At 44.9% G+C, this 23,413-nt stretch overlaps 1 protein-coding gene across 3 annotated transcripts in view; it reads right to left on the bottom strand.

The window, feature by feature from the left end:
• Window positions 1–22,710, bottom strand: part of ST3GAL1 (ST3 beta-galactoside alpha-2,3-sialyltransferase 1) — a 132,289-nt gene extending 109,579 nt beyond the window's left edge. For 2 of the 3 annotated variants that reach the window (XM_073330071.2, XM_073330068.2), the window contains exon 1: window positions 21,033–21,378. The gene's annotated coding sequence lies outside the window, so the exon portion shown is untranslated. Of the gene's footprint in view, window positions 1–21,032; window positions 21,379–22,325 lie in introns of those variants that run through there. The other variant, XM_073330069.1, reaches the window with a different exon arrangement.
• Window positions 22,711–23,413: the final 703 nt, after the last annotated feature.

Raw genomic sequence — 23,413 nt, 5'->3', positions numbered from 1 at the left:
TCCTCCTGCTGGTCCTGTCTCTTGTCAGAAGAGACTGCCAACTTCCTCAAATTATAATCCACAATTGTGATGTAAACTAAGGGTCCATTTTCCTTTTGACGCACATGGGAATTACATGCATCCAATGGACTGGAGAATATACTCTTACATCTATAGAGGCCAGATTTAGTTCAATTGCATTTAGGGTTTTAGTTCTTGTCTGCATCACACACACTCCCAGCCAGAGTTATATCTGCAGAACTAAAACAAGATAGTGTTCCCATTCTAGCTGCTATCTAAAACAGCTTACGCAACTTTCCTTGTAAGTCATCAGAGCCACAAAGCACAGTGCTTTTTTAAAAGGAAATGCACAGCATTTCTGAGCATGTATCCCATAATGTGATGTCCCAGCACGATGCTTAATGCATTATGGGTATCTTATGTTGGATTGTGGGATACTTACAGGATCCTATTGGAATTCTGGCACTTGGGGTCAAACTCCCATGACTCCTTCCCCAGGCACACATAATTTGTCTGTTTTTTTGCTAGCCAGTGCCATTTTCAAGCTATTTAACTTTTTTAAAAAGGAATTCAAACTGCTGCTGTCAGGCAGCCTGGAGGACGTTCCGCAGAGCACCATGCTTCTGACGATCATTAACACAAATGGGCTCCATGTGTATTGGCGATCACCAAGGCCAGTGGCTTTGGAGGAGATGGAAGATCACCAGCAACATGTTGCCATATGGATACCATTCAAGCGGAAGGATGAAACTGGGCAATTAATACTGCATGACTTTTCCTTGGACTGGCTTCACTTAGTGGAGCACCACTTGTGGGTCCAGCCAGCCAGCACTGATGGGTGGGACAAGTTAGTGCTACATACTTAGGATGACCAGCCATGGTTGCAGCACTTCAAGATGTGGAAGGAGACTTTCCTGAAAGTCTGCACAGAGCTCATCCTGGAGCTGCAGTGCTGGACACCAGCATGAGAGCCCTCCTCAGTGTGGAGAAGCACGTGACCAATGCCTTCTGGGAGCGTGCAGTCCCAATTTCTACTTGCCAATAGCTAGCCACTTCGGTCTTGGTAAAGTCAACTGTTGGAGCTGTCGTCATGGAAGTATGGACTGCTGTTGGAAGGGTGCTACTGCTGCCCTGGGTCACAAAGCCAAATGAGTTTGTTAGATATGACAAGTTCACAGCTCAGGGTTACTGCTCATGACCCTACCCTCCCTCTTTTACAGGAAGTGAGGCTGCTGGGCATCATTAAAAAAAAAAAAAAGAGAAAGAGAGAGAGGGAGATGGAGGTTTGATAACAGAACGCCCGATGCCCCGGTAAATCAATACTGTTGGAGTCAGCCAGGATGTGCTGCTATCACACCTGTCCAGGAGCAGCAATCAGTTGGCTTAGAGACACATGATTAGCTGGGGGTGGGGGGAGATGAGAAAGATTGATTCTGACAGCTGTAAAGCGGCAGAGTTGTAATACTGAGAAATGTGTCTGTGCCCTAAAGAGGAATTTTTATCCATAATCAAACCCTATTGCCAAATGAAACCTGTTTAGAAACAAAGGTAGAAAGGAGTCAAGCTTTGACATGTATGAAAGAGCTCCCTTTGCAGACACATGGAAGTCTGAAAGGGATGCTTTTCAAAAGTACAAATCTCACCTGTTCTTTTTCCCTTAACACTTAGACACAGATGGCAGAATGCAACATCTCACAGTCTAGCAGTCTGCTCAAGCAGTGTCATTTTCAGCTGTACCACGATCTCACTATTGGAGAAATCTGTGCCCATAAAAGAGATGTCACCCTTCTACAACAGTGTCCCTTTGTGTGGTAAATCTAGGGCGTTAGGGCTTTGTGGCTGACATTCAGCCACGTGACTCAGTCCCTGGGAACGGGAATAGAATTCAGGTACTCCTAAACCAAAAAGGAGAGGGACCTACCACTTTCGCTAAGGGAAACCTCCCTAGGAGACCATGACTATCCTATAACCCAGCTGAGCACTTCTGATTCAGTCCCATAATACTTAGCTCTTTTATAGTTCTCTTCAGCTATAGATCGCAAAGCCCTTTATCGATTGGGGGGGAAAGGCACAGAGCAGTCATTCGATTTGCCCAGGGTCACACAGCAGACCAGTGGCAGAGCCAGGACTAAAATCACACACAGGACACAGTCCCTGGCCCAAAGAAGTTACAATTTAATTTCATTCCATTCTATTGAGCCTCAATCCAAAATATCATTCCGCGACCCTCCCTATTAAAAAACTCTCCACTGAATTGTGAATACTTAGTAACTTACTCATCCCTAATACTGTCAACAGGGTAAGTGGTCTTGCACAGATGTACTGCATATCTTTAGAGCTCTTTTATTTCCTTGCCACCAGCACATTGTTTATCCAGCACTGCTATCCCTCACTGACTGCTGAGAAAGATAAGATGATTATTCAACATCTTTCTCCAACCACCTGCTCTCTTGATCCTTGGCCTACACGACTGCTAATGTGCTGTGTAGATGCCGTAGGCTAAATTCATTCAAGCATTGTTCATTTTTCACTTCTGCTTTAGAACAGTATCCTAAGATGAGTGGGGGAAGCCCCATCTGGATGAGACAGGGCAAAGCACTGGAGACCTAGGTCCCGCTGGAGTACTGCCCTTGCATAGTCATTTACTCCTGTGCAAAGTCGTGTAACAATATAATTCCGATTTAGTAGCATCTCACACCCACTTTGCACATGTGGGACTGTACAAAGAAGTGTAGAATCAGGACAGCATTGTAAGGAACAAATCTTCAGCAGTGGGAAGACAGGCTAGATCACCTCACAGTCCCTCTCTCCCCCACCCTCACTTCCATGACCCTTCAGGACAGCAGAACATTAGAAGCAGCTATGTCCAGATAGAAAGACACTTCTAGCTCTTCTGAGCCCAACCCACTCCTAGTGGCAGCAGATATGCTATAGAGTGGGCCTGACTCTGAGCCCACTTGCACCCAGTTAACACCCATGTAGCTTGAATGGAGTTATTTCCGTACTCCCACAAGTGAGAATCACTGTTTTCTTTGCTACTTTGTGCCTTGCATTCATCCCAATTCACCAGTATTTCCCTCCATACTGTATTCTGCAAATAAACTCCACACCGCTGACAGAGGGAGGTGCCATGTCATATATGTGACTGAGACCCTTTCAATTCCTAAACATCCTATGAAACAGCTTGATATTATGCAGCTGTAATGCCAGCAGACCCCAGTTGTTGGCAAGCGGGATCGAACCTGGGAAGCTATATGTATGAGATAAACACCATATGCCTCTTAGCCAAGGCTATAGTAGACTCAACAATCTCTAGATCAGTGGTTTTCAAACTTTTTGTATTGGTGACCCCTTTCACACAGCAAGCCTCTGAGTGTGACCCTCTATTATAAATTAAAAAGGGGGCAATTTAATTTAATGGGGGCTCATGACTATCAGCCCCATGGAGCTGACAGCTCATGACCCCCACGTGACCACCTTGTGACGCCCTGAGGGGTCATAACCCCCAGTTTGAGAACCTCTGCTCTAGATGGTCTAGATGCCACTAGAGGGGGACAGAGCACCATACCAAGCAGGCCTGGGTTACACATCTGTACACATACCAATGGCTAGTCCCCTGGGACAGATTTACTGGTCCTTAGTTACCTGCTTCTTAATGATTCCAAGGTTTAAGGCATTGGTTTCACAGCCAAATGAGGTTGTGTTGAGAACTACAAGGTTAATGACCTCTGGATGAGTTCTTTTGTAGCCCATATGGTTACTGGGCTTACCGCAGTCATACATGCTAGTCAGCTTCTGTGTTTCCCAGTGTGTCCTCCACATCTCTATTTATCAAGAGAACACTGAGAAGCCATTTAAGGTATCAGCACATGTGTGTGTTCCAGGTGGCTTAGGAGCAGGGGGCTTATCATCTGATATAAAGAGTTCATTGCTGCCAGCTCAAGAATCCAGCTAGCTTGACACCTGTGCTCTCTAGGATGCTGCTTCAAGCTTTAGTATTCCCAGTTTTAAATGCCTTTATTTATATTGGTATTCATTACCCACAGTCTGCTTTGACTATCATAGCACGTTAGATGACACACTGCATTATTCTGGAACATAACATTTGCCTCTTGTCTCACTCAACCAGTACACAAATAGCTATGAAAAAAAGAGTGGCTGATCTAACTCAGACCTGATTCCTGTCCCATCTCTTTCAGCACAAGTGGCCGGATCACTGCTTGAGTGGACGAGAAAGCAGATGGTGCTATAAAGTTAGGCTGACTTTGGCAGTGCCTTTGTAACTCACTGGTGAGTGTGTGTGTGTGTTACAGGGTCCCCTCTGCACATCCACACACTATATGAGTTGTTACCACAGCGAGTCCCAGAGCCTTGGCCTTTTAGATCAAGCTGTAGCAGCTCCTGCGTCCAGGGCTGGAGGTTTCTCAGTCAACCCCTGGTGCCTCAACCCAGAGGGTGGCCATCACACCTTCCTCGCAGTCTCTTCAAGCATTGTACATAGACTATGAATTTAGCCTTGGCAGCCCTGAAGGTTAGTTACTAACAGACAGCAAAACTGAGGCAGAGAGGTGACGTGAGCTCAGACAGGAAGTCTGATGATTCAAGAATAGAAGCCTATGCTCCTAACTAGAGTGCTTTTGCCACAAGTCTATCCTCCCACAGATGGGGCCTGACCTGAGTGACACCAGTACTGAGTACTCTCAGCATTCATGGCCCTCAGAATGAATTGCAAGGACTCAGAGTACCCCAGGGCTGCTTGGTGTGGTGCTCTGTCCCCCCCTTGCGGCGATCTAGAGAGTGAGGAGTCTGCTACAGCCTTAGCTAAGAGTCATGTGGCTTTTAGCTCATGCAATAGAGGCTCATGCATTTAGCTCCACAGGTCCCAGGTTCGATTCTGTCAGTGTTATATCAGCACCTTGCAGATTTGGGTCCCGCAATGGCAGGTGAAAGGCAGAACAGTCCACACAGAGAATAAGGGGAGGACTAATAATGCAAATAAGAATGGAGATAAGAGTGCAGAGTGGAAAGGGAAGAGGGGGAAAAAAAGTGGACTGAAGGGGCTGGGGGTGAAGAGAAACAGTAGAGTGGAGACAGACTTTGGACAGTAGCAAAAGAGAAACTGAGAGCAGAACTGGAAAGAAATAAGAGACAGAAAGAAAAGAGAGAAGACCAGCTTTTTTTCCAAAGCTTTATTAGGAATCAGACCTGTATACACCATCACGCACATTCAATATTTCACAAGGTAGAGCTGGGCATTGCTATATGGAGGTTTCAGAATGATCACTTCTACTTAGGCCAAGATAGCCAATATAGCAAACTCTGCATGTGCCAACCTAGCCCTGCGTTGTTTATGCACCCCTGGAGTCCTAAATTATCAGTTACAAGGTGAATGTTTCCTCATTTAGATTTTGCTTCTTGTGGCAAAGCATAAAGATGCTTTATCTGCAGGGATGTTGCCCCCTCTATTCCCATGGCTGCACAACTCAAGCAACCAGTGCTGTGCCAAATGAACCCATGACTGAACCACAAATTAGATCAGTTTATTTGCTTAGCTCAGAAAGAGGATTTAAATTAACAAAGGAACCTATGCTTTTGTAATCAGGTCCTTCATGCAGCTTAAATAGACACCACTCACCAGCCTTGCCGTCCCAAGTTCATTACAGAGGATTAATGTCTTCCACTTCTGAGAGGGTGTCTTATTAAGAGGGTTGGTTTGTATTTGAACTCCCCCTTCCGCATACGCAAGTAAGAAGAGAAAGCTTTTCTAAGGGCCTGTTTATGTTAATATTTACTCCACCTTTTAGACAGCAGAAGACCAGTGCCACTTCCCTCTCCCCTCGATCTCCACATTACATTTGTAAATTATTTGATCATTTTAGAATAATACACGCTGCCGAGAAATAGTTAGGTATGTTCTCCCATAATGCCATAACCTTTGCAACGCAGTTAGGGGCTGTTAAAATTATACCGTTCTAGCAACATTTCTGCTAACCTCTTCTGCTAACTACTTCCTATTAACAGCAACGCGAACTCTAGCTTGTTCTTTGGAAAATGATAGGCCTTACACACCTTCAGCATTAGTAGAGACAAATTTGATTGACACCAGTAAAGAGTCTTCAATGTAAGAGGTAGAAAAGCAGTCTGATTTTTGGACTTCATTTGCATTTGTAGGACTGGAAACAAGCAAGTTCTTTTGCTTACTAAATTTAGCAGGTCTGATTTGGAACTCATGTCACAAAGAGAAATCCTTGGGGTTTTGCTTTGATGGTCATTTTTTCTGACTATAACCACATTTCATTTGTGGTAGGAAAGAATGAAGAAAACTACTTTGAATTATAGACCAAAAAGTGGAAAGGGTCCTTCTCTCGTTTGAAATAGACTATGTCTTCACTGCAGAAGAAACACAAGTTATCTGCACTTGAGTTAAATCATCTTGACTGAGAGCAGCCACGCTGTAAAATAACACAAGTAGCACACAGTAACTGTGTTAGTAACTAATGAGCTGTGCGACCTCAGCGGTAACCTACGCACACCCCCCCAGAAGGCTGACAGCCCAAGTTATAAATGCATTACCACACTCAAATTAAGGGTGATGGTCCTGTGTGGACAGGACTCAAGTTAGGGTTATAACTCAAGTTAACTCTGCAGTAAAGAGAAGCCCATAGACGGATGGAATGCTGGAATCCAACAGACGATGAAGAAAGACAATGTAAGAGGATTTAAAAGGACGCATATTGGAGGTACTGTGGGTTGTTGGAGGGAATTCATGGCAAAGAACCATTCTGCTGCATGTTATAATCCAGGGGTTCTCACCCACAGCCAGGATCCAGGGCCGGAGCCTGCCGCCTGCCACCCCAAGGCTGAAGCCCAAGCCTCACCACGGCCAGGAAGGTGGGGAACTCAGTGGCTGTCTGTTCCTCCAACATTTATGGCTTCGGATGGGGGCAGGGCCTAACCCCTGCTGGTGGTCCTGAGGGAGAGGCCCCTGCTTTGCCCTCCCCTACTCTAGTCACTGCCCACGACGCTGTGGCTGCAAGAAAAGCCCCCGGTGGCCACATGCAGCCATGGTGACCACACTTGAGAAATCCTGTTCTAATCCCAGCTGTGCTCCCAACTACTTGTATGACTTTAGGCAACTTGCTTATGACCAAATTTTCAATGGTGGCCTCATTTTTTTGATACCTAGCTTTAGATTGCACCTGTGAGCAATTTGCCATTGAACAGGTACGTGCAGCTTGCATGGAACGGGGTCCACAAATAAGGAATCTGATTCATATCAGAAACTGGAATTTAGGCAATGTTGTTCCCTATTAGGGTTATATGAACTGAAGGATTTTTTTCAGATTTAATTGATGCATTTATTGTATTCTTCACTGAGCTGTGACAGCAGCCTGGTATGCAACACTAAAGACATTTCAGAAATGTCAGTGTAATGTATTGATTAAAAAGACAAGTCCCAAGAATGATTTACCAGTTTAAATACTCCTTAAAAGCAGCAACCTTTGCTCTTCTGTTAAGCACTAGAGAGCTAAATTAATAAAAAAATAGCTCACTAATCCCTGGGAAATGACCACATTATTTAGTTAGGCTGGAGACCTTTTAAAATGTGCATCCAATTTAATACCTGGGGCTCAATTCTCAGTGCCAGTTCCTCCCCCACTGCAGAAAGCTGCTCTGAAGGAATAGGCAAGGATTTCTCCTTAACAAAAGGAATTGTAGGGTTGCAGAAAGCTGGTGTAATCAGTTCTACATCACCGTCAACCTCCCTTCTCTGCACAAGGTGAATGGAGGATGGGCAGGGGTCTTGCTGGGGGTGGAGTGCACAGTTGTCTGCAAGATCCTCAACCACTGCAGCTGCTGGATACAGACAGCATATTTTAGAGCAGCTGTAGGGCTACTCTAGGTTACACTGGGGACTGTTTCAGTCTCCTGCTGAGAGAGAGGATCAGGGAAAAGAAAGGTGTCCTAGTACCAAGTGTTTCCTCACCCTGGTGGATTGATTTAAATCACCACGTGGAAAGCCTTCATTTAAATCAATTTTTCCACTTGTACTTCAGTTATTTTCCAAAGAAAGATACATTCTCACTTGTTGATAACACCGTTCAAACATGTTGATCTACAACTAAAGAGAACCTGTACACTACATTTGGTACACCTTTGTGCTATCTAGGACTATGCACATTTAAGCAATTATACAGCTTAATATTTTCAGATTCTTATTAATTGTATATTTTTAGCATGTGAGAAAATGGTAAACGATATACTGCTTTGAGCATAAGCTTTTGTGAACTACAGCTCACTCCGATGAAGTGAGCTGTAGCTCACGAAAGCTCATGCTCAAATAAATTGGTTAGTCTCTAAGGTGCCACAAGTCCTCCTTTTCTTTTTGTGAATACAGACTAACACGGCTGTTACTCTGAATCCTGTCAATATACTGCTTATTTACTAGGTAGTTAACTTTTTGCTCACTGGGATGGTAAGTGAAATTGAATGAAACACACAAAACAGCTTATAAAATTTATTTTTTATTAAACAAAACAGCCTTGAATGTTTCGAATACATAAACTTCTCCTATAAAAACATGTTTCATATTTACAACTAAATATTTTATTAAACTAAGAGGGATTAACTATAATCAGTTAAGTAAACTGATTATTTCTGGTCAGCCTGGGAAAATTTTCTAATATGCTTAAGGGAAAGTAACTGAAGCTTAAGTTCCTGCTTGCCGAAGTCTCCTGAAAAGGATACAATCGCCTACATTACTTCAGATGACCTATTGTGCCATATTTATAAAGCTTGACCACAAAAGTTAGATGTTTGTCCCCATTCTCTCTCTATTTAGAAAAGCAGCCTTTAACTCAAAAGTTTTTATAGAAGCTCATGGATTCAGCAAATTTATTATTTAAAAGTTAAGACATTATAAGAAGTTTTGGCCTTAACAGAGAGTTTGTACTAAATTTAGATTTCATTTTAAACAGGTTTATTTGCAAAAAGAAAACACAATTTAAATGAGAAAGTAAAAAAAAAATCCAAATTAAAAAATTATTTGATGTTAACATTGATTTGCATCCACCTTGTTCCTCACACCTCTTCTCAGCTGGGTCAGCTTGGTACAGTTTAGGACTGAACGCCTGGTGTGGGGGATAATGGGCAAAGGCACTCAGCTTCTTTGGAGTATGTGAGAATCACTGCCATTGGGAGAGAAAGCCTTCCCATTGAGTAGCAGCAGCAGGTCCATTTCTTTAAGTTACAGCCTCATGACAAGAACGTTGTGCACTGACCTTTTCCATTATTAACAGGTGCTCTGTTCAACAGTTCCCATCACGGTTTCTGTACACACTGTACAATGCGTTGAAAAGCCAATAACTACACTTTCTTTTTATTGGTGCTGCACAGAGCCTCCCTTCTCCCCCACCCCCAATGCCAGGGGCTTGTTCTAGCTGTCAATGTTTTTAAAGTGTAACTTTACAGAATAACAAAGGAAGCAATGAGAGAATTTCTGTCCCAAAGATTTTACAGTCTACTCCAGAGGTGCTGGAAGTAGGGGTGCTAGGGGTGCTGCAGCACCCTCTGGATTGATGTGGTTTCCATCATAGACAGGGTTTACAGTTGGGTTCAATGGCTGCACCCCCACTATAAAATTTGTTCCAGCATCCCGTCTACACTCGCTACAGACAAAGGAGATATTATGCTCCACATTTTATTCTTAGAGAAGAGAATGAAGACCGATGAAATGACTTGTTCAAGGACACAAATTGGGGAAGAGCCAGGAATTGAAGCCAGACCTAATTCAGTGCTTTTACATGACCATATTTTCTGTTTAATCTTCTGTTCCAATAAGTTTTACTCCATGGCAAAGTTCAAAACAGACAAAGTTCAATTAATCCTTTAAGATTAGTGGGCCCTCCAAACTCCGTTTTGTGCCTTTGACCTAAAGTAGCCTCCGTATTGCTCCATCTGGGCTGATCCTGCTGTTTTTACTCATACTCCACTCTCACCTAAATCAGTGGGAGTGCACTCAGTAGGGAAGGAGTCCTCATACAGAGTTGGTTCATCAGTGGTGCTTAGCAATGGTATGGGAGAAGAGCCCGATGCGTGAGTGCAAACCTTCCCACAGCGGCTACAGATCCACTCGCCAGATGGAGGTTGGACTTTGGAGCACACTCCACTTCCTGATTTGCCTGCAGGCCTCCACATGGCTTCTCTGTTGGCTCTCTGCAGTGATAGTGGGCAGGATTTTCCCTGATGTCAGTGGGAATACTGAATTTCTGGAGGCCTTGCTAGACCTTGTCACTGTATCAGAGCTTTGGCCTTCCTCGGTGTTGTGGGCAGTTCTTAAATTGGCCATAGAGCACAATCTGTCGTAAGGGACAGGGGCTTTCTAGTTTCCACCTTGTCCAGAGTGCTAATTTGTACACACTACAAGTGGCAGGCGGGAGACATGGACACGTCATCCATAGTTGTGAATAGGTACTTGTGGGCATTAAATAAAAAAAGGGAGGGAGTATCAGAGGATGGAAGAGATAACAAGTGTCCATGAGAAAGCTTAGGCTCTGATGCCTAAGAGGCATACAAACACTAACAGGAAACACAGTGTTTCAAAGAGCTTACAATGAAAATAGGTAAGACAGACCAAAGTACTGTTATACCTGATTTACAACTGGAGACCTAAGACACTGTGGGTGTGTCTGTAATGTGATAAAAAACACAGTCTCAGAGATTGGGTCAGCTGCCTTGGACTCATGGCGTTCAGGGCTAAAAATAGTAGTGTAGATGTTCAAGCTCAGGCTGGGGGACAGGAGCTCGGGGACGCGGGGTGGCGGAGAAGGTCGGAACACAGACCTCTACACTGCAATTTTATAACCCTACAGCTCGAACCCCATGAGCCCAAGGCAGCTGACCCTAGCCCGTGGCAGCCGTGCTGTGGGTCTTATTGCAGCCTAGATATACATAGAGATTAATGGGCTCTCTCAGTCACAAAGTTGCTGGCAGATCTATGAATTAAATTAAATTCAGTTCTCCCAAGTCCCTGTCCAATGCCTTAACTGCAAGACTTCTCTTTGTCTCTAATAAAACCCACATACGACAAGCAGATTTGTAACAAATATCCCCATTACTTTCCAGACTTTGACTTTGTTGTGCAATTTCTCCTTTAGTCAAGGGAATTCAAGTACACAGCGAGTAATTACATGAGAGAAATTTTTTGTTTGCATTTGGATGTAGATGGGAAAAAATGCAAGCCCAAGTTTTGTTAGACAGCAAAATATCTTTAAAAGGCTTATGTGCCCCATCAAAATGCCAAAAGGACACTTTTAACAGCAGTACCTACAGGAATTGAGGACTCACCACCTTCTGCTCTACAAGCAATGCACATGTCTTTGATGTTGCTTTTTCTAACATATGCACACTGCTATATATTTAGGTATATATTGTTTGGGATTTAAAAAATAATTATAAGACACTTCACTGCACACACTTCTCCCACTGGGGAGAGGATGAGAGAACAAACATGGCAGATGTTGCTTACTGCATTACTAGATGGTGCTCAGATATTGCAGTGATGAGCACAGTATAAGAACCTATAGAGAATAAAATAGCAACTGACTTGCTAGACAGGAGATGCAAAGCAGGTTGGCAGGTTTCTGAGAGCAATGACTAAATTAAAATGATGGAACTGAATAGGTCATTGATTCTATTCTGATGTCTTAGCTAAGGTGTCTAATCACAATAGAATTATATTATTGTAAACAGAGGCGTTCCAACTCCATCATAGCTCTTTTTGATCTAGCATTTGGACCATGGAGGCATGGTGGGTTCAGAATTTGAAAGTTATATAGACACACATGCCTCAAACAGGGGCAGATAAATCTCTTATTTATCACATTACGAAATGAAAAATGAGGAAGGGCACAAATTCCAACATAGATCAACGTATCCCAGGTTGGAAGAAATCATTGCTGCTTTTCTATTGCGATAAATTGTCCTCTCCAGGATGTTACGGGTCCTTGGATTATAGAGCAAAATTGCCAATCCACTGACTCAATCAGTTTGAATTTGACTCATTGGCTGTCTAATTGTGGAATAGAGAAGAAAGCATTGGGTCCAATAGTAATTCTTTCACAAAACCACACATCCTCTTGGGGGTTTCAAGTAAGAGCCCTAGACGCACCTCAAGCCCATTTGTTGATGGCTTTAAAAAAAAAAAAATGCATTTGAGTGCATCCTACCAGGCATTAAGACTCTTCACTCTGTATTTCCTTTTAACTTAGTCCTGTTGTTAATAGGTTTTTAAAGTAAAACTGAAAATGAGCTAATTTAAAGCTACTTACTCTTTATTGCAAGACTCAGTCTTTTGCTAACTTAGAACATACCCTCTTAAATAACAATCATTCTATTTAAGGATACTCTAATAAAGCATGAGTGGTCAGATATTTAAGAAATGAATAAACAGATTTTTTTTAAAAAAATTTTGGATTAAAGCAGAAGATATCCACCGAAGAGAGGGCTGGGTGCCAAGATTTCCCTCTTGCTTTTACTCTGTCTGTGCTGTCACGCTGCTTTTTACATGTTGGTTTTGCCAGCTCCATCTACCTTCTGTGCTACAGTCTACCAAGGACTGCAACCTTGGATCAACGCTTCTTCCTACTACAAAGATGCAGAGAGGAGCAAATGGAAGTAAGATAGGTTTCAGAGTAGCAGCCGTGTTAGTCTGTATCTGCAAAAAGAAAAGGAGGACCTGTGGCACCTTAGAGACTAACAAATTTATTTGAGCGTAAGCTTTCGTGAGCGACAACTGATGAAGTGAGCTGTAACTCACAAAAGCTTATGCTCAAATAAATTGGTTAGTCTCTAAGGTGGCACAAGTACTCCTGTTCTTTGTTTGGAAGTAAGATGTGGCCAAAAGAAAGTTTTCCTCAATACCAGTGAGGGTGTAAAGATTAAAAAAAAACAATCAATTTTACAGAACTGGGAACAAGGGAAAAAAAAAAAAGTATTCATAGCTCTCCAAACAGACTGTTGTCAAAGACTCCAGCAAGTGGCAAAGTTAACGGCATGTTAAATGTTTGCAACCGAGAGGTGAACTTGCTGGCATTTTCTTATCTTTAAAGGGAACTGTCATAAATATAAAGGGAAGGGTAAACCCCTTTGAAATCCTTCCTGGCCAGGGGAAAGCTCCTCTCACCTGTAAAGGGTTAAGAAGCTAAAGGTAACCTCGCTGGCACCTGACCAAAATGACCAATGAGGAGACAAGATACTTTCAAAAGCTGGGAGGAGGGAGAGAAACAAAGGGTCTGGGTCTGTCTATATGCTGGTCTTTACCGGGGATAGACCAGGAATGGAGTCTTAGAACTTTTAGTAAGTAATCTAGCTAGGTATGTGTTAGATTATGATTTCTTTAAATGGCTGAGAAAAGAATTGTGCTGAATATAATAACTATTTCTGTCTGTGTATCTTTTTTGTAACTTAAGGTTTTGCCTAGAGGGGTTCTCTATGTTTTTGAATCTAATTACCCTGTAAGATATCTACCATCCTGATTTTACAGGGGGGATTTCTTTATTTCTATTTACTTCTATTTTTATTAAAAGTCTTCTTGTAAGAAAACGGAATGCTTTTTCATTGTTCTCAGATCCAAGGATTTGGGTCTGTAGTCACCTAGGCAAATTGGTGAGGCTTTTTACCAAACCTTGTCCAGGAAGTGGGGTGCAAGGTTTTGGGAAGTATTTTGGGGGGAAGGACGTGTCCAAACAGCTCTTCCCCAGTAACCAGTATTAGTTTGGTGGTGGTAGCGGCCAGTCCAAGGACGAAGGGTGGAATATTTTGTACCTTGGGGAAGTTTTGACCTAAGCTGGTAAAGATAAGCTTAGGAGGTTTTTCATGCAGGTCCCCACATCTGTACCCTAGAGTTCAGAGTGGGGGAGGAACCTTGACAGGAACACTTCTACTTCTGCACAGTCTTTGGAACTACTCACTATTTGAAACACAGTGTGTCCGAAAGGACCTACTGAAACACCAGGAAAGAACTCTTATTAAATGCAGCTAATCTTACGCTTACATAGCACCTTTTATCCCAGAGTGCCTCACTAACTGCAAGACTGCGGTCCCGTCTATGCTACCCTAGAACTAGAAGGCTTATTTTCTTTTCTCCCTTACACAAGTTTTACAGAAATGTCTGCCAACTTCAATAAGAATGACCTTACTGGGTCAGAGCAAAAATCCATCTAGCCCAGTATCCTGTCTGCCAACAGTGGTCAATGCCAGGTGCCCCAGAGGGAATGAACAGAACAGGAAATCGTCAAGTGATCCACCCCCTGTCGCCCATTCCCAGCTTCTGACAAACAGAGGCTGGGGACACCAACCCTGCCCATCCTGGCTAATAACCATTGGTGGACCTATCCTCCATGAACTTATCATGATTTCCTCCTGATTTATACTACAGTAAGCGAAAGGAGACATGGATAGAACCATAAGTAAACACTATTAAGACAGTCAATTTTTTTTTTAAAGAGATACTTTTAAGTAGTTTCAGGCACTAACACTGGACTCCTCAAGTCCCCCTGCCAATTTTTTGGTGATAACGTTAAGTGTTCTGTTGGTGTGGGGAAAACGCACAGACTGCTGGGACAACTTACTATACAGGGGAAGCAGTTAAACTGACTAAGCACAAAGTGTTGTCAAAAGCACAAAGTGTTGTCAAAAGCACAAAGAGCACGAACAAAATAGAACTGTATTTTCCCACTCTAATCTCTCTCATAGTGATCTTAGAGGATACTCAGAGCAGCAAGGTAAAAAATAGATTCAGATGGAGGGGGCTGTTCATTTTTAACTCGTATCCCTTTATGCGGAATTTTGCCAGGTGTGTAAATTGAGACTTGTCTTCACTGAGAAAGGTGTTTTGTTTTAAACATTGTGATAAACAACCTGTGATTGTTCAGGACTTTACAGTGAGAACTATCACTTGTGTTGACCTTGAGGTACGTAGGTGAGGCAGTACCACTTCCCCACCCATGGTTGACCATGCCAAGTTTATCTCCCATTAATTATCGTGCTGTAAAATCACACCCTATGTTATTTCACAATAACTTCCCCACAGAGACAGTTTGTCTTCACTGAAACAAACAGGGTTTTGTTTTTTAAAATGTAGCAAGATAGCCAAGGCATAGCAGTTATCCATCTGTAGTGCCCAGGATAAATTAGGCAAGCTGGGGGAGAGGGATAAGCAGTATAGTGCAGACCTTACCTAGCAACTTCTTGGTGAAAGCTACCAGTGTCTTGTCTCCACTTAGGATTTTACATCAGGATAGCTACTGTGTGTCTGTTATCTTGCTGTAAAAAGAGGATAACCACCTGCATACCAGTGAAGCTCAGCTGTAGACTATGCCACATCTAAGACTGTCATTAACACGTCCTTCCCCTTCCTCCCCTCTCCCAAATTCTCAATGCCCAGCCAAACTGTTTACATTTTTGTTTAAACACTTAAGTTTCCAGGCCAGAGTAGAGAGGACTCTAGTGTAACCATTTCCTGTGGACAGACAGCCACAAGCGCAATAGTGTGTGTTTGGGGGAAGGTTTGGCAAAGCACACAAAGACTTTTCTACTGTCCTCATGGTTCCATAGGGACAATACAACATCGTATTGCTCATGACTCACTGACTTTACCGAGTGTTGGATCAAGCCCTATAAACTGGATAGGGTTCAGTTTATTTACCTCAGTAGACAAGGGTTGACACAGGGTAGTGCACAAGCTTGTCTTCGCAGTAAGTAGCTATTTCAGGTCGGTTTTTCAAAGCAGATGCTTAATACAAAGCCAGCCCCTCAGTTACAGCTATGCAAACAAAATACAAAGAAGGGGTCAACCCAAGTGCATGTGTTGCACACCACCAGGAGGCAGGAAATGTATAGATAAAGGTGACTCTTCATCTTTAACTTACATCATTGTACAAACACTAATATGAAGGAGCCCAGTATGGGATCATAGATAAAGTGCCAACTTTAAACTTCAGTGGAAAAAAAGAAATAGATGGGAATAACCTGGGATTTTCTCTTTTTAAAGAATATTTTTAGAGCTTATAAAAATTGACTAAAAAATAAGAGATTTCTCACCCTTCCAATCTCTCTCTAATCTATAATTAGGTTGCTTTTCCTTTTAAAATGTGTCCTGTGAGATACTGTAGGCCAGACTCCCCTTGTCAAGGCTGTAGGCATCAGCTGAGCACTGACACATTCATAGCTGGAAACCAGACCAGCTCACCTGTATGTTAGTATTGTTCAAGATAGGTGTTAGAAGTATATTATAGAGACTAAACACATCTTTAGAAGTCTAAGTTGCTACATGTGTTAACCTTACTTGTAATGTTTGTACCTCATAGTATAAGGTAATACATAAGTTTTGCTTTATAACTGTAAAAATGCCTCCTGTGAATTTGTGAACCCAGTTAGGGGGCAAGGTTCCCCCGCCCATCAAGAAAGATTATCAGAACTAATGCTCATCTACACTAGAGCACTTACAGTGCGTCTGGTGAAGATGCTCTAAGCCGACAGGAGAGAGCTCTCCCGTCAGCTTAATAATTACTCCCTGCGGAGAGGCGGTAGCTATGTCTGCAGGAGAAGCTCTCCTGCCAACATAGTGCTGTCTACACCAGTGCTTAGGTTGATATAACTTGTGTCGCTCAGGGGGTTGGATTAATCACACCCCTAAGTGATGTAGGTTATACTGAAGTAATTTGTAGTGTAAACAAGGTCTAAGGGGAACATTGAGAAACATCTCGACACAAAGACTGGGCTAATGGCCCTCTCACGTCCATAAGAACATAAGAACGGCCCTACTGGGTCAGGCCAAAGGTCCATCTAGCCCCATATCCTGTCTTCCATCAGTGCCCAATGACAGGTGCTGCAGAGGGAATGAATAGAACAGGTAATCAGGTGATCCATCCCCTATTGCCCATTCCCAGCTTCTGGCAAATGGAGGCTAGGGACACCATCCCTGCCCATCCTGGCTAATAGCCATTGATGAACCACCCCCCTTTTTTAAAAGAACAACCCTTTAAAAGAACAACCCCCTCCATCTGAATCTAGCCATTTTTTAAAAATTAGCATCACATTAGCTATCCTCCAGTCATCTGGTACAGAAGCGGATTTAAATGATAGGTTACAGACTACAGTTAGTAGTTCTGCAATTTCACATCTGAGTTCCTTCAGAACTCTTGGGTGAATACCATCTGGTCCCAGTGACTTATTACTGTTTAAATTTATCAATTTGTTCCAATCCCTCCTCTAATGGTACCTCAATCTGGGACAGTTTCTCAGATCCGTCACCTAAAAAGAATGGCTTAAGTTTGGGAATCTCCCTCACATCCTCAGCCTTGAAGACCGATGCAAAGAATTCATTTAGTTTCTCCGCAATGGCCTTATTATCCTTGAGTGCTCCTTTAGCATCTCGATCATCCAGGGGCCCCACTGGTTGTTTAGCAGACTTCCTGATTCTGATGTACTTAAAAAAAAAAAAAGCTATTACTTTGAGTCTTTGGTTACCTGTTCTTCAAATTCTTTTTTGGCCTTCCTAATTGTATTTTTACACTTCATTTGCCAGTGTTTATGCTCCTTTCTATTTTCCTCACTAGGATTTAACTTCCACTTTTTAAAGGATGCCTTTTTGCCTCTCGCTGCTTCTTTTACTTCGTTGTTGAGCCACGGTGGCTCTTTTTTGGCTCTCTTACTATGTTGTTTAATTTGGGATATACATTTAAGTTGAGCCTCTATTATGGGGTCTTTAAAAAGTTTCCACGCAGCTTGCAGAGGTTTCACTTTTGGCGCTGTACCCTTTTATTTCTGTTTAACTAACCTCCTCACTTTTGGTAGATAAAGGTGTTACGTGCCAGAAAGCTTGTCCAACCGACTTGAATTCTGGAAGAAGGAAATAAAGATCTCACATGAACATTTGTCAATCTTTGCTTTTTGGACTATCATAGGGCTGAAGATATGAAACAAAAGCATTGATCTCCGGGGTCAACATGGTTAACACTGCAAGACATTCATTGCTGACAGATTCAGTCACTTTTTGGAACCATAAACTAACTCATTTGTGTGTATATGTTGTCTGCTTTAACCTGTAAATAACTCATTTTTTTCTCCCTAGTTAATAAATCCTTAATTTACTATAGGATTGGCTACAAACATTGTCTGTAGCATGAAATGAGGTACAAACTGACCTGCAGTAAGTGACTGGTCTGTAGATAGACTGGAATGCACAAGAGGGACTGTCTGTGGATCCATGGTAAGACTGTTATAGGCATTCACATTTGCTACTAGGTTGGTGAAATCTAATTATAAAACATACAGCCAGCTTTGGGTGTCTGCCTTGCTTTTTGACAGTCTGCACTGAGGTTGGTACTCAGAGACATGAACCACTCCAGACAGTATGACAGCCTGTAGGCAAATACATAATTTAGATTTTTAAGAGTGTATTGTTATATAAACATGTGTAATTTCAATATATATGATACATCTGCACACATTTCTTTAAAATGCGTATTAGACCCACACATGAGATTTCTATCAAATAAATATATATGAATGTATTTTTTATCCTTTCATTTGTTTTAATTTATGCCAAGACTAGAAATGGTCTTGTTAAGGATTTGGAACATGTGCTCATTGTAAGAAAGAATCTCAAACACATGTAAAAAATAAAGCTATGATTTTGTCATGGAGGTCACGGAATCCATGACTTCCAAAGAGCTCCGTGACTTCAGCCCACGGCGGCTGGGAGCTGCAGGGATCCCTTGGCACCCATGGCGGCCATGAACAGCAGGGGCCCCTTGGACCTCTGAGCTGCCAGGGATGGTGGGGGACCCCCCGGAGCTCCGAGCTGGGGCCCCCTTAGCTGCCTAGCCGCCACAGTGTGGGGACTCCACAGCTTCCCCTTTTGTCAGGCATTTTTAGTAAAAGTCAAGGTCACGGGCATCCCTGAATTTTCCTTTATTGCCCGTGACGTGTCTGTGACTTTTACTAAAGATATCAGTGACAAAATCTTGGCCTTAGGAATCAAACATGCATAACGGGCGATTTGTTAACCTTTAACGTTAATTATTTTTACTTCATGTTACTAATTGTGTGCCAAATTACATTTGTAAGTAAAAACCATTTGAGTTAGTATAGTTAACTTGAGTTTATACTACTTTTCCCCCCAAAGGAATCCCCAAATACTCTACAGTCTTCAGTAATTGATTGTACAAGGTATCAAGTCAGTGAGAGTTTCGAGCCTAGGATCAGGCCCCTAAGAGCAGGAAGACTGTCAGTTTTATAAGGGGAAAATGCCTGATCCTTTTCCCTCCTACCAAAATTCGGTAGAGAAATATTGCTCGTAGTTGTATGCCAGTTTTCACCCAGAAAGAATCCTTTACAGCAGAAAGGCTGACAAACCCTGAATAATGCAGTCACTTCTACCAGCAGCATAACTTTTAGAGACACAACCCCCTGCCCCCCAAATAAGGAGCTTTTGCAGAGCAATGAGTCTGGCAAACTACACGGCACTAAACTTTCCAATCTATTTAACATTAGCGAACACATCAGTGTGAATCTCTCCTGAGTGAGGGGGCTCTTTAAGCGTCAGATTACCTTGAAATACTTCTTCACTGGGTGCGGGAAAACAGAGAAACAAAGCCAAACAGACGTTCAAACAGCCTCCCCAACACCAGTGTCCTCTCAGTCCGAGAGGAATTTCCCACTGAAACCCAAAGTTAACTTGTGCCATGCGGCGGACGCTGCAGAATTTACCCCAGAGAGCTGTGACCGGAAAGAGCCGCTGATCATCCAAATAAACATGAGAAGTCCCTTGATTAATTTATCCGTATCGGCAGCTACCAGGGCGACCATCTGCTCAGCGAGAGGCCCGGGGGCAATCTACCAACATTTCCAAAACTTCTTTGCTGGATTAACAACTGCAGAGCGGCCGGGAGGCAAAGCCCTGGCTCGGCTCCCTCTGGCTGAAAGTGGGCGTCTTTTCAGAAAGCTTTTTTGGAAGGAGCAGGGGGAATAATGCACAGCTCAAGCCCAGTCCGGCGGAGGATTTACAGGCAAGGAGCAACCCACAAAAAGTTCTTCCCGGGCAAGCGTTCAGAAAAAGACCAAACTAAACCGAGCGACCAGCCGGCCTGGCTACACCGTGTCTGGGTGGCTCAAGAAGCGAGTGTCCTCCTGTGTCTCTCGAGTCCCCGGAGGGCAAAGCCACAGGGTATTGAATTACTTTTTTCATTTCCCCTCTGCCTGTCACTGAGCAGCTGGCAGAGATCAAAACCAGAGCCTCCCCGGGGAGCAGCCTCTTCCCCTCCCCAGCCGAGCGGCTGCCGCGCGTCCAGCCAGCCTGCAGGCGACGGGGAGCGGGGGTTGCTGCGAAGGGATAAGGAAGGAGGGAAGGAAGAGAGGGGGGCGGCCCACGGCGAGCGCTGCGTTGGGAGAAACGCACAGCCCGCTCCATGGAGCGGGGGGCCCGGGATCGAGCTGGGGCCCGGGGCCGGCCGGGGGCTGGCTCAGTCCCAGCCCCACACACAAGCTGGGGGACCCGGGGAGCGGCCCCGGGCTAGAGGCAAAGTTACGGGGCGACAGCGAGATCCCCGCAGGGCCGGCGGCGTTGCCCCCCGCAGCCCCCGGGGGCAGAGGCGTGCGGACAGCCGAGCGGCCGCGCCTTCGCAGCCTGTGGGCGGAACGTCTCTATCCCATTACCGGAGTCGGGCGGCTAGCGGGGAATCCCGCGGGCTCCTGCCAGCCCTGCCCCGGCTCTCCGCCGCTCCACGGAGCGCAGAGCGAGCCCGCCGCCCCGGGCTGACCTCCGGCCCCACGGGCGGGTCTGGCGTACCCTGCCCGGCCCTGCGCCAACGCTCCTCCCGCTCCGGGATCCTTCTGCCCCGCCGGGGTCACCCCAGCCACTGCGCCCCCTGGTGCCCCCCCCAATCCACTGCGCCTTTGCCCCGCTCGGAACTCTGCCCATCCTTTCCCCGGGATCCCCCCGTCGCGGGCTGAGGCTCCCAGCGGCTCACCGGAGAAGCGCCCCAGCAGAGGAAGGGCAGGGCGAGCGGGCCGGCCGCTCACAGGTCCTGGGGGGCTCCTCGGCGCTCGCCGCGGGTCCCAGCGCCGCCGCCTCTGCCTTCCGTGTCTCCCTTTGTCTTTCCCAGCCAGTGGGACTGGGCAGGAGCCGGCAGCTCCCGCGTGGGAGCCAGGCGCCCTTCCCGGGAGAGCCTGGGCGAGCCGCTGCTCCGGCCGATCCTGCCTCCTCCCCAGTTGAGCTTCTCCCAGGCAGGGCTTCCTGCGCACCTAATATAGCGCCTCCAGAGCCACGTGGATCAGAGACAGGGCTAAACACGGCGGCTGCGGCTCCTCCTCAGCCTGAGAGACAGAGTGTGAGAGGGACAGAGGGAGAAAAGGGGTGATGGGGGGGGGGAGAAGAAACAACGAGGGGGCGGCACAGGGAAGGGATGGGTGGGGAGGAAGGGGCGCGATAAAGAGAGAGAAAGAAGCGGAGAGGGGGAGGCTCAGAAAGAGGGAGCGCAAGAGACCGAGAAGGAGAGAGTGCGAGAGCGCATGAAAGAGAAAACCAGCGAGAGAGAAGGAGAGGGAGCGGGAGAGAAAGAAGGAGACGTGGGGGCAGAGAAGGGTGTGGAGGCGCCGCAGGCAGCAAGAAGGGGAGAGGAAAAGAGACCGTGTCGGTGGGGAAGAGAAAAGAGGCAACTGCAGAGAGTGTAAGCATGGGAATACCGGACACACCGGTGCTTCAAGGTGCTGTGTAAACCCAAAGCACCCGGGAAAGCGAGGGACACAGATCGGGAATAGGGAGTACAGACAAGAGATTAACTTCAGTGAGTTACACCTGGAAACCTGAGCGGGCAAAGGAAATGAAGTGCAGAGAGGGAGACAGAAGCATAAGTAAGAAGAGGACCAGAATCTGCTCTCCCTCCCCCAGCACGCACGCACAAGCAAGTCAAATCCTTCCCTGCACGGAGAACTGCTGGCCACAGCCCTCCCTTTCTTTATGAGCAGGGAAAGATATGTGCCAGCTTTTTAGATGTTAACAAAAGTGTTTGGACTGGGATTTCCAAAGTTACCTAGGAGACTTAGGTGCCAGGAGTTGGACACCCATGGACAAACATTCCCAAAGCCCCCAAGTGACTTAGGAGCCTAAATTCTGCCTTACTTCATCTCTGGCACCCAAGCCTGAACCTAAAGCTGCTACAAACTAGACATAGTAAGGAAACATCTACTGTAATGCCGGTGTTTGTGACAGTGACCTGCACTATTACTGCTGTCAGCGGGTTCCTTGCCCAGGGCTCACTCACCCAGCCTCTGGTCTGCAGCATACAGGCGTTCCACCACCTCAGTCCAGTCCAGTGATGAGAGGCTGAGACCCGGTCTTCTGCCCCTTCAGGGGTTGTCAGCAAACACACAACGAAATGAACATAAATGAATGGCCCCGCCGGTGTGGTCAGGCTCCCTTTCTTCAGAGGGCTTTGGTAGGCTGTGGCCCCAACTGGGCTCAAGGCTAATCTAGAACAATAGTCCCACTAAAAGTCGATCAGCATCCAGCCATCCCTTCCTGGAAGGCAGGGGTTGTCAAGCAGCAGTGGTCCAAGGAGCTCTTGCTTTCAACCAGCCCTTCTCCAGGAGCTGAGGATTAGATGTTTGCTCTCCTCACTGGACTGCCACCAACTGTGCTTAGCTGTCCCACCCTCAACTCCTCCCTCTGAGAGCTCTCCCAGGTGTGGCGGAGGCTGACTGAGCCCACACTAGTCATAGGAACATATGGATTACCATACCACATCAGACCAGTGGTGCATCTGTTCCTGTCTCTGAAAATGGCCAGAAGTAGGTGCAAGAAACTCTGTAATGGATGGTTATGGCCACAGGGAAAGTTTCCTCTTAACCTGATTAGTTAGTAGTTGACTATGTCCTGAAAATAAGGGTTTCTATCCTTTATAGTTTTATCAGAGGTACCATGGGATGTTCACATTACCCATATAAAATGTATAATTCTTTTTTGAGCTCTCAGCTCAATGTAGTTTCATATAGCAATGAATTCCACAGGTGAATTCCATTAGTCTTTCTTCTGGAATTTCAACTATTCAAGCATCCTACTGAGCTAGTCTTGAAATTTGGGACACTTGTTCTTTATGCCAAGTAGAGAAAAAATATTTGAAATTTGGCTTTTTCATCAGAGATCAACAAATATTATGAATTTACAAACAATAAATTAAACTCTTTTGGGGGGATGAGGCCTCCAATATGGGAAAATCCAAGTCATCTATGGTCTCTATTCATCTGTTTTTACTTAAGGAAATTATCAAGGTCAAATGCACACACTGCAGGTACAGAAATTAATAGTCACAGCCACTCAGAGTGGACTGCTAACAACTAGTACAACATAATT

Source organism: Lepidochelys kempii, chromosome 2 (assembly GCF_965140285.1).
Source record: "Lepidochelys kempii isolate rLepKem1 chromosome 2, rLepKem1.hap1, whole genome shotgun sequence".
NCBI lineage: Eukaryota > Metazoa > Chordata > Testudines > Cheloniidae > Lepidochelys > Lepidochelys kempii.
This window is presented reverse-complemented; position numbering and strand designations above follow the sequence as displayed.